Below are 12,300 nucleotides of genomic sequence, written 5' to 3' on the forward strand. Positions count from 1 at the left end.
GATCAGTGCGAGAGAAAGGTTTTCCTTGTTTAAACACCCATACGGGGAAGATATTAATACACAGTCTGAGACTACCAGGAAGGATGATGTCATGCTCCCATGGTGCCTTGCGAGAAGAATAAGTTGCAGTTTGGCGTAGCAACGACTATATGAGCCCTGCACTGGAGAAAGGAGGCTATCCCCGAGCACTGTCCGCAGCCTCTCCTAGAGTTATTATGCATATGCGGGCCAAGCATAGCACTGTTAACGACTGCCACTATACTAAGCATGCAGCCATAGCAGTAACACCGGCCTCCCTTTGAGAAATGCATGCAGCTTAGTCTAGCGCCAAGTTATAAACACATGGGCCACACACTGCACTGTTCCAGGCTGCGGCTAAACAGTGCAGGGAGCCAGCACTTCCAGAGACTGCCACTGCATGGAGCCTCCCCTTCTGTTATGCATTCGTGGGTCATGCTTATTACTTATACAGACTGCCACTGTGCACTGCATAGCCTAGAGTTAGGCATGTGTGGATGACTCATAGCACATACATAGACTATACTTGTGCAGTGTTGCCTCGACTAATGCATATGCAAATAAATCACAGCGCTTGCACAAACCGTCACCGTGCTACTGTATACAACTCAGCATAGAGTCACACTTGCATCCCTCTTTACACTACTAACAGAACACCACACTAGGACTCTTTCTTGTGAAAATGCTGACAGGTGGCTGTCCCTAAATCAGTCAATTAAACCTACTGGGCATCAACTCAAAGAAATAACTAAAGCTAGTAGTAGGGCGTCTAAGCCAATAAAGTTATAATCAGGGCCACTGAAATTATGTGATTGTGCGGCTGTGGCAATGTGTGCATAATTATAAATTTGCCACATAATCCATCATCTGCTGCATAATCTGCAGACTTTAAGAAAAAGATTGTTTCTAGCTCAAACGGTTCAAAAGTTACTTAAAATGCGATGAAACGCGTTGCTGCGCCAGGTAAGGATCTTATTAAAGCTGTACTGCGCTCCTTTCTGTTGCTTATTGCTATATTTGAATGTTTAACTGGTACTAACGAGGAGCAACCAATGCCCAGAGAGTTACCACATTTAAAAATAATGAAATAAAGTTTACTATTACAGAATGTGCCGCATTTTGCCGCTCCATGTGCCTTTTCTTGCCGCATAATTTACTCAACCCTTCAGCATAATTTGGCCCTCTCCTATTGCATAATACCATTGGCCCAGGTTATAACTATACATCAAGCAGGCAGGAGCAAAGCCAACTGGTCTGGCTTTAGTGCATGAAAGCATGCAAACAGTATTTGTACATGCCTCTGTTGCATAATAAACCAGACCTACTGGTTTTGCCAATGTTATTTTATTAGTGTACATGGAGTGCCCCAGTGGGCAAAACATGAGTTCAACCTAAAATATCACAAAGCATTATTACTGCTGCAAAGAAAAAAACCAAGGATTGCTTTCTGTGCGCAATGAACGTATGGCGAAGAACTTAAGGAGTCCAGAGTTAGTGTTCTTTTAAGATGTAAAATAGTTCCTCATACATTGCAATGCAACTAGTCCATAGGAGGTAGAATGATAAACTGAACCGCCAACTGAATAAAGTGACAAACACTACCCTGTGCCACCTTAAAACCCACTCTATTCTTTAAATATTCGGCACAAATATGTATTTTAGGCAGCTGCACCGTGAACCAGTCCTAAGAAGGTCCATGTGCACATTCTGCACCAGTGCAAACTTTATTTTTGCCAACCAGCCTCTAGTAAGTCTTGGTAAGATACAACTAGAGCATCAATATTCCAAGCCAGTTCCTAGACAGCATAAATGGGTCTTGAGAGTTCTTATGCATTTTCTTGATCAGATGTCACTAACAACAGCATGCCACTACATTATCAGACAAAGTTATTTGCTCCCTAAATCATGATTTTCAACTTCCCTTAGGGTACGTTATAGGCATTTTTATTTGCAATATTTAAATCTAGGCCTCACACACATTACACACCACTCCTCATGCTTTGATAATCATATGTGTCACAGCTCCAACACTGGACCATACCTATAAGTCTAAGGACACACCTCAACCAAAAAACTCTTTTGGGCATGCACAACAAATGGAGTAGTAATCTACTTCACCCACATGAAGGCGCCCGAGGGCTTTTTCGGTGGAATGAAAGCACTCTGCAAATGGTACAATATGTTCAAATGTATTCAAGGCTACGTTCACCAGAAGCAGGGGCTTCTTTCTGTTAATGCAGTGGTGTGAATCAAATTTCAACAGAAGAGAATAGGAACTTTATAAGACTCTCTTGAACTTCTGGCCACTCTTCCAGGTCACTTTGCGAAGTGAACTCGCCTCCATCCATGTCAGTGACCATGCAATTGTCATGTTCCATCTCTGCTTTATTTTTGGACCGCTTCCAAGTACGACTCATGGCTTTATATTCTCTACTATCAATAACAGAATGGTGTTCACTGTGTAATACTGAGATTTTCCATTGTTGCTAGGATTTACAATCTCCCACCGTTTATCCCATCCTCACGTGTAATTAAAATAGATGCTTATATAGGTATGTAGCAGTGAGTTAGTGAAATTCCACAGCATTTATCTATGCATGCTTTAAGAGCCAAAGAAGAAGCTCTACTGGCACAGTTATATAAACGATGCAGGAAACGCAGTGTCTTAATCTCATCAACTTGAACTACACAGGCGGATCTTGGGCGGGACAATTAAGATTTAGGCCATCTGATCGGTTAAGTAGCTTCAGAGTACAATAATAGATCGTTTAATTGTAGATCATGATATCTGAAGTTCAAAAACGAGTCTTCTTCCTACAGTCCAGTATGGATTTTACAAAGTTGTCGAAAAGCAACTCAAAATCTCTTCAACTATCCGTATCAGTTTTGGCTTTCTGAATATCGAAAATTCAGTGAGCGCATAATTCCGAATCAGGGAATGAGTGCCTGAAATTAAACCTCCATGGCACAGTGGTGCTGAAGTGGAATTTTGGCACGAAAAAATAATTTGCTAAATATGCCTTTCAACATCTACACAGACAACAAGATTAAAAACTGTCTGGTAGTTTGCACCCAAGCTTCCACTGAACCACACACCTGCCTCATCAGCAGTCAATACTCAAGGAATGGACGCTGCCAAGAGGTGACGCAATGCTCTCCGCATGTATGGTAGGAGGGAAATGTTGCCTGCCCCTGAACCTCTTCCTGCAAGCCCATACTTGACCCACCTGTGTGTGAAGTCCGTAGTGGGTATCCAGGAGTCGAACATTCTCTGGCACTCATTGCCTCTGTGGCTCACTCTTGCACTTAATTTGTTAAAACAGTAATTGTAGTAGTAGTAGTAGTATTAATAATAATAACAATAAGAAGAAGAAGAAGTGGAGATGTTCAAAGTTTTTCGGAAGAGCCCTCCGCTGGTGCTGCTGAATGCCAGGGATGCCTTCGCTTGATACCTTCTTCTGCCTCTTTCTTCCACCACCCTGAACGTCCTGTCTCTTAAGCACACTCCTGTAGGTTCGTTTTAATTTCTGTTTCCCTTTTTCACTGTCTCCCTATCTTTTGCTTTCTCCTCCTTTCTTATTTTCTGACTTTCTGTCTCCTGTTCTAGGTCAAAGTCAGATGACAAAAAGTAAGGCAGATTCCAAAAACCAATCCTAGTGGGCTCCCCACCTGTACACAAAACAAAAATCAGAGTGTTTACACTTCAGATGAATGCTGTTTATGCTTCAGAACAATATTCATGCTCCTCCTTAGCCAGTACCAAATTCACCTTCCCATATTCATACACTCGTAATCTGTGGACCACCGCAAGAGATGGTTAGAACCAGAGGCAAATAACTGCTACAATGGAAACAGCAGATGTATTGGCGTGCAATAAAATGCCTCATTTTCTTCTTCCCTGTGTATGAAGCAACTTCCAAAACCTGCCAACATTGAGCGAAGAGGATAATGTCTCAGCTCGTTCATGAGGGCATGGCTGTAACAAGGATACATGTGATTCATATCATAGTCATAATAAAAAGCCTCACTTGCTTCCTCCTACCACTTCATTACTGGCTAATATTAACTGTGATTGCGCAATAACAATACGCTACTCTGTCGAACCACACTGCGGGTGTTGTAGACTTTATGTGCTCTCGGGACAGAGCCTGCAGATGCCGGCAGGCTTGTACAACTCCCTCACGCCTCTATGGGTGGAGGACACAACCATGCAGTTGACACATTGACAAACTGTCTCCAGAACCAGTTGGCTCTTTGCAAGAGGACATTTTCCATTGGCACCGCTTGAATTCAGTGTACCACAGAACATCAACATTTGGTTTCAATTGGGTACTTTTGAGCCAATGGATCGTACTCATGATCTCTCAAATTTTTGTGTGCAAATCTGTTTTAGCCAAATCCCTGGCTTACAAATCTGCATTTTAAAAACTCAACCCGGATACGTCGCCAGAGCCTCATGCATGCACACTTTACCAAGAAAAGCGATCACATGGCATTCCTCGGATACAACAAAATGGTAAAGTCCAAAATCACTCAGAGAGGGATGGGTAGTGGCCACTTTGACTATCTACGTAATTCTGAGGGAACTACTAAAGAAAGCAGCACGCCGAGTTGTATTCTGATTCATCCCTGTTTTTTATCCACAAATAAATATGTTACATCATATCAGATACATGCTGGTATGTATATGCTTATATTCCACTCATATGGCTGTGAAGCAGGAAAAACATTTATATAACCTTACAATGACAACCGGGAGTTTACAAATCACCTAAACTAATAAAGGCTTGTTCCCTCACTGTTAAAAAGAGCCACTTTAAACGTTTACCCCCATGCTGTTGAGAATGAATTAACTAGGGTTCATTTTTCTAGGTTTTTTTTTATCTTAAAAAAGGTACACTATTTAGACAGTGCTACTTGCATATTTAAGCACGTCTTGTTAACATTTTGCAGATATAACGATTCAATTTTCTTACATTTATTTGGAGGACTTGCAAAGCGCCACACGTGTCGCCTTATTGGCAGTCTCTGGGCAAGGGTGACCGGTTTTCTGACTGTCACCTTTCTGGCTGCAGAAGACATCAGCCAAAAGCGGACATTCACCATGGACCAGGCAGTTTTGTTTTTCCGTAGCCATCTCACGCAAACGTTCATTTATCAAGAGGGGTGCAGACCTGTGTACCTTCACTCGCAGGATTCAATAGCTTGGTACCCGATTCATACACGTGTCACCAACTGGTCAACTGAAGAGATGTATGAAATGTAAACAAAACAGCCACGCTATTTTCACTACAGACAAGCACCTGACCGTAATTGGAAATATTAAGATTTTTCATATCAATTAAAATACTATATAGGAACACCATTGCCCAAATAACAGTGTTTAACTAATTGGAAAAGGGATGAGCACCTTAAAAGAAGGTAACGTTCGAGGTGAGAGCCCCTTAGCATTACTGAATCTCTGACCTGAGACACTCCTACATCTCTGCAGTGGGTGCTCAGTTCATTGCATGACCTCATCAGCACAGCTATGTCTGGTTTCCAGAAAAACAAATGCCCGGGATTGTAGTCTCAGCACAGAGGCCAAGAGAAAATTACGTTGAGGGTCAGCTACCCACTGACCCAGAAATATTAGCATGGCCTGTGCCCATGGAATTATGCAGCAGGTGTGGACCAAATCATGGGGCAAGAAAAGGCAAAATATGTGGTGTAATGTGGCTCATTTTGTGATGGCATTACTACATTATGTTATCATTTTCTTCACACAAAGGGTATCGCAGTCTGGGCAAAAATGTTACCAGTTTACCAACCAAACACTGCTATAAACTGAAAGATGACAAGTCTATCTTAAGAAAGAGGCTTCCACTACGCAGGAACACGTGTTGCCATGTTTTGAGTTACTTTAGACCCGATTGAGCTAGAAGAACCTTTTTTCTTTTTAAAAATCTGCAGATTATGTAGCAGATGGTGGATTAAGCGGAAAATACGTAGTTATGTGGCAAAAACAGCGGCAGTAGAAGCGTATAATTTCTCTGGCCCTGCCTTTGCTCGACAGTCCTGTTGTGTTCCTTTGTTGTCACTGAAGTTTGCAGAATATGCCCTCCATCTGTTAACCGGTCATCGGAAACTGAATAAGGCTATAGAACCACAGTAGCATTGGAAAGCGCTAGAATATGAAATACAGACAGGCCGGTACTACACCTTCAAAAGTATCTCACCACTGCTGAGAAGTGTTGGTACTCTCCCTTTAAAAGTAAAGAACTGGCGATACTGGGTACCGGCCCATTTAAAGCACTCCCCCCGACAGTGCATACTCGCTTAAGTATAGAAACAGAATTCTGTTTAAAATCAGTGATCTGCAGAGCGCAGTTGACAACGGATTGCAATTGATGCAGCAGGGGTGTAACGTACACACAGACACAGAAGGGTGGGAAGGGGTACAACCCTCCAGGCGAGCCCCACTCAGCACCAGATCAACGAATATCAGTGAGATGGGGAAGTCTCGGGTGGCCTCGTCACATTCTGCAGGAGGCCACATCATTTTGCGTAACGCCACTGATGTGAAGAATACTGTCCTAGCGCTAAAAAGCTACACCAGTAAGACGCACGCTTTACAATGACCGCTAACGTTACATGTGTGCAGTTGAACATTAAATATTATAGAATGAAAGATATAAAATGAAGAGAAAACTGAGACTTTTTCAAAGGCACAAAAAGGAACATTATAACAGTCGTGTTTTGCTATGGAAAAAAATTCACACAGGAAAAATACGCTAGTATGTACCCATTACGTTAGCTCAGTAAATTGGGTGTCTGCCACAGCGATTTAGTTTTAGTTTGCAGGTCATGTCAACTCGGCTTTTCATCCTTCTTAGGTTGAAAACAGACGCAGCAGTGAATTGAATAATAGGAAAACCTATTATTAAGACGGGACTCAGAATTCAGTTTGTTATGCAATGTGTAAAGTGTTATCCTGGTGCAGCGTTGATCATGGGCAAGAAGAGTAAGCGTTGGGTGCTGAGGTCGGAGTTGCAGGACCTCCGAAGGATGAAGCTGCAGGTGGGCCCTTGGTGACATCTTCAACACTGCATTCATGCTTTTGAGTAATATATTAAAATAACTGAGTAATGCCTCAGCCTAAAATATTTTCAATGAAAAGTAAGCCTGGGAGTTAAGTAGAAGCAAAAGTTTGTAGTAAAAGGGAACATTAACTACAATAATGCCCAAAACTACCCGAAATCAGGGAAAGAAGGGAAACAAAATTACCAGTTATAGAACAATTCATTACGAATTAGAAAATGAATGCGCCAACCAAAACACAACAACCACACACCATCTAGATTCCAGCCACTGACAACCCCATAGCCAATTAAGTCGCCCACAAAGTACGAAAGCGCTACACGGCTTGAAAAGTCGTGCACGTATGCTAAACAGATACCATAGCTCAAAATAAAAGATGTGGAAAAGCAACAAGCAGAATGGTTGTACCCACAAATTAAAGTGCACAGCGGTTGTACAGTGCGCCACGAAAATCAATTAAGCAGGTACACGTGAGAATCATCCGCTTCTAATAGCCATTTCACTTAAAAGGACTTTTAAAAATGGAAGTACATCGGAGTCCACGAGGATAGTATCTAAAAATAAAGTCATTTTAAAACGCAACACACACAGATAATCAGCCACCCTTCCTGATCTGTGCCCAAGGAGGTGGTTTTGTTCTCGTGACTAGCTTGGATTCAGAAAGCATACCTTCCTTGGTTCTGTTCCAGACTGTCCTGCTCGATTATCTTGTATTTCCAAGCAGTCAACTTCTTCGAAACAAACACGTCCCCGCGTGGCGATGTATAAAACCCCGAACCTTTTTTGTTCAGCGCCCTGATCTGATTCCATTCACGGCGCAGCGCTATACAAGTTCCCTCACGGAGCGAGCCAACAGTCCCATCTTTATTTCCTCTCGCGTGGAAATCCCTCGCTCGGCAGGTCTGAAAGCGAGATGCGCACACCCGTCCTGTGGCTCGGCTGGAGACAAGCTTTACTCTCAGACTTCAGGGCAAGATCCCCCCCCAGAGACAGACAACAGCATCAACCGAGTGACGGCAGCGCACAATCTGCAAATGACGGTCCACACACTGTGCCCCTGGACAGCCCGCTGAAACTCTGCGCCTCGGTGCCCGGGCAGCCCTCTGTCCCTGCAGCCGCTCCAGATGTTTCCCCTCTTTCGTCTCCAGCCCCGAGAGCCCAATGCGCGCAGTTCAACTACTACAAGCCACACAACAAGAGGCGCTAAGTGCCGAGCGCGATAAGCGGCCCCTCCCCCGGTCTGCCCCCTGCCCGCCCTCGGCCCCGCGGCTGCGCTGCGCGCTCCCCCCGGGAGGAGTCATGTGAGGCGGCCCCGGGAGCCCCCTCGCTCCGCTCCCCTCCCCCCCTCGCACCAGCACGGGCTAATCCTGCACCTGTGATGCGTTATTCGGCAGTCCGCGCGGCCTAATGCGGCTCAGCTGTTTCCCCGCGCGCGGCCTTTGATGGTGAGCCGGACGGGGGTCCCGCAGCGCCCCGCACGGCGCAGGAAAGGAGAGAGAAGGAGGAAATCCCGGCGCTGAAGCGCGCGCGGACCCCCGGGGTATCCGTGACAGCGTCCAGATGGTCGGAGCTGCCGATGCTGTGAGATTGTGGGGTGGTATTGTTACCACAGGGGTGGACCCACGCACTCTACACAGGCGCCCCAGCTCAAATGGAAGCATAACAACTGCTAAGACATGGCAATAATGCAAGTGATTTTCGGCCGACACACTGCCCTCTGGAATGACTCCTAGTGGCCAGAAGAGTTCGGACCAATCCCCATGCCAAAAGACCACGCCTTTAACTTCGACTTTATCCTGGACAACAAACTCTCTATGAAACGTCAGGTCAACCCCGTTTCCTCAGCCTGCTTACACAGATCCGCATCCCCCGCAAAGACTTTAGATGGCTCCCCATCAGCACAAGCAAAACTGTGAGACAGGACTCATCACTTGCTGACTAGACTACGACAATGCACTTTATGCTGGCACCACCACCAAACTTGTGCAAAGACTCCAGGCAATCCAGAACCCAGCAGCCAAACAGATCCTCAATTTGCTCAAGAGGACACACATCACCCAACACCCGGAGGACCTCCACTGGCTCCCCGCCCAGAAGAGTTGCCATTTCAAGCTTCTGACCCATGCCTACAAAGCCCTCCCCAACCAAGGACCAGCCTACATGAACCACAGCCTGCTCTTCCACCAACCTACAAGAAAACTCAGCTCCGCACACATCACCCTCGCACAGGCACCACATATCCACCTTTGCTGTTCAGGAGGATGTTCTTTTTCCCACCTCCAAAGGCTGGAAAACCTTTCCCTTACACCTCCGCACTGCTACCTCGCTGTCCCACTTCAGGAAGGGACTCAAGACCTGGCTCTTCAACTGATACCTGCAGCACAGCGCCTGGAAACACTCTGTGGTTATTAGCCGCACTATACAAGTACGACTTGATTGATTGATATGGTGGTAGGTAGGCGCAGATATCACTAGTGCAGCAAGTGCTTTGGCGCCAGGTCCGAGGGGTCCTCTACAAGCCAAATATACATGCTTTTTACCATCAATGTATAGAAAAGGGAACTCCTATCTTCCTTGCTTGCATTGGGACACATGGCATCATTGTTACTTCGCTAGGCATGCATGGTTTATCTCACCAACAATCTGAGTATGGATGCAGTGTAACCATCACATACAGGTGCCTTTTTCATACATGGTTCCGAAGCATCTGTTTGTTTACACAACATTACTACAAAGAAAAAAGGCATTACATAATACCTTAAGCACATCTAATATGAAGTTCAATACAAAGACAGAAAAGTGAGACAAAGGAACTAAGCAGGGCAACTACATTACATTAAACGCTACACTGTGTTGTGTCGGTTGCACACCTATTTGTAGGGTCTTGTAGCTCCATGGTTGGTCACATATACATATGCAAAAATGCATGAGCAGTAAAGATGCTTATAGCATGGAATGTACAACCAAAAGCGGATCTCCACTAAAATCATTGCTAGGCCTCCAAACTTGCATTATGGCCCACCCCCTGAAATGTGTGTGCATGCCTCAGATGTTAAAAAATTAACGGGTGTCAAGAGGACACAACATTTCCAAATTCTAGGATTGCCTTTTATGAATCATTGTTTTTTAGCACAATTCTCCATTCTATAGGAAAGAAGGGCTGTTGCTATAACCCTAGTGTTCTTAAGAACACTATTTTACATTAAATAGGTGCTGATACAAGTTTATGGTTTTGGTTATGCATCTAATCTAGGTAACAAAAAAACCTTTAACCTAGTTAAACACAGCATTGAAGATAGAGATGCACAGACCAGTTGTTCAGGAACTACAATTGTTATAGTGCATACATCTTCATTTGGTGCATATCTGAATGAAAGCATAAAACGGATATGCTCAGTTCCAGTTGGATTCTATGGATTCTATTTATATAATTTACTAGTAATCATTAATCTTCTGTTTACAGATTCCCGTTCACGCTACATTACATGCATTGAATAATGTATCATTTATCATTATTGTTGTCCCTTTTTGATGTTTCTTGTTTGCCCATTTATTCATCTTTATTTACTTCCTAGAAAAAGCCCTAGGCGCCTTCATAAGGCGACATATGCATCAGTATACTGGAATCTGTAAACAGAAGATGAATGACTATTACTATTAAATGGTGTATATATAGAATTTAGGTTGTACTGTATATATTCATTTATGTTTTTATTCCAATGTGCACCAGATTAGGTTGTATGTAATATGACACTTGTAGGCTGCAAATAACTCTGGCTTGTGCAAGTTCTTAGCCTCCATTTTCCAATGTGTTAAACAGACCTACTCCAGGACTTCAAGTCCCAGCACTAACTGGTGATAAATGAAAGTCTATGACAGGAAGAAAGTGTCTCTGTGACAAGGACCTGCATCTTAACACTACACAATGTCAATTAAATAGTGATATTGCCAACCAGGAGAATGTGGTGGCCTAGGAGTATGTGCCACACGTTTATAACTTATAAGAACAGACACACCCAGCTGGCAAGATGTTCTTATGGCCCTGGGGCTCATCCACTTTACTAAAAGTGTACAGAGGACTTCCAAAAACAGCTGACCGATGTACGGAAGGCCGGCACACAAGACCAAGAGGAGCACTTGCAGTGTGACCTGGTGTGCCACTACGGGAATTCCTGGCCCCACATAATAAATAAAGTGTCTTGTGCACTTGCTCCTGCCACATTTGAGAATTTATTCCACTTCCTCACACCTTCCCCTCTTCCCTTCTAGGACTCCTTTACAAAATACCAGAACTATCAAAGCAGTAGATGAGCTGAACAGCGTAATCACTTTTTAATTCACACATATTTCTGAGAATGTCCCGCATTTTTAAAAAGAGCCCAGCTGGACTCTTTCCTCTCAAATACGTCCAAAATAATAAACATTCCACTGATATAAAGATCATTATTCTCACTGGACGGAAAATAAATAGCACAAAACAGAGATCAGATATTGGCCTAAGGCTTACCATTTGGGGCCATCAAACCGCTCCAACCTAGGGTAGCTTAAACTCCATTCCAATACTAGCTAAAGGTTCATGGCAGCCACATCACTGACTCAGTCACTCCAACCTTTATGTAAAAAACATTGATATTTATTTATAAAGTTTTATATAGGAGCTGTAGACGAAATGTCAGTGGGTTATGCCGAAACTGATTACAGAGCTATGTACAAGCTTCAAATACGCCTGGATTAAACTTAAATCACACCTGCATAATTTCAGGAATTTCGTGTTACGCGAAATTCCTCCACTTAACGCAATTATGTGCTATGCATGGTAAACATTTACTGCAAACACATATGAACAACAGAACACAAGCAGATGTTATTTGTGATGGCTTGTTTAATGAATCCTTACGCTGAATTCTACGCATAGCTCAAGCGGCACCTTCTTATTTTTAATGATTGTAGCAATTAGGAAGGCACAATTTCTGCCCCCCATTCATGAGAGCAGCCTCTGTTGAAGAAACAGAACCACGTGATCTACTGGATAACCTTTCTTACTACTCTGTGACTCTTAAAACGGCACCGTCTTGGTCTGTTGCCAGTCACTACTTAACAACCACAGTCAAGGGGACAGATATCTTAGTCCACGCTTGCTAGGGATTTCAAAATGAAGGCCTTCCATGCTCCTAAAATAGAAGATTCAAATTAGAGTAACAC

General features: G+C 43.7%; 1 protein-coding gene across 4 annotated transcripts in view; it reads right to left on the minus strand.

Moving 5' to 3' along the window:
* The window catches only part of BMPR1B (bone morphogenetic protein receptor type 1B), a 573,406-nt gene that overhangs the window by 153,879 nt on the left and 407,227 nt on the right, over positions 1–12,300 (minus strand). The window contains exon 1 of one of the 4 annotated variants that reach the window (XM_078676221.1): positions 8,472–8,491. The exons of 2 other annotated variants lie outside the window; for them this stretch is intronic. The gene's annotated coding sequence lies outside the window, so the exon portion shown is untranslated. Of the gene's footprint in view, positions 1–7,767; positions 8,290–8,471; positions 8,492–12,300 lie in introns of those variants that run through there. One more of the 4 variants, XM_078676219.1, reaches the window with a different exon arrangement.

This window comes from Lissotriton helveticus, chromosome 2_1, assembly GCF_964261635.1.
Source record: "Lissotriton helveticus chromosome 2_1, aLisHel1.1, whole genome shotgun sequence".
In the NCBI taxonomy this organism is placed as follows: domain Eukaryota; kingdom Metazoa; phylum Chordata; class Amphibia; order Caudata; family Salamandridae; genus Lissotriton; species Lissotriton helveticus.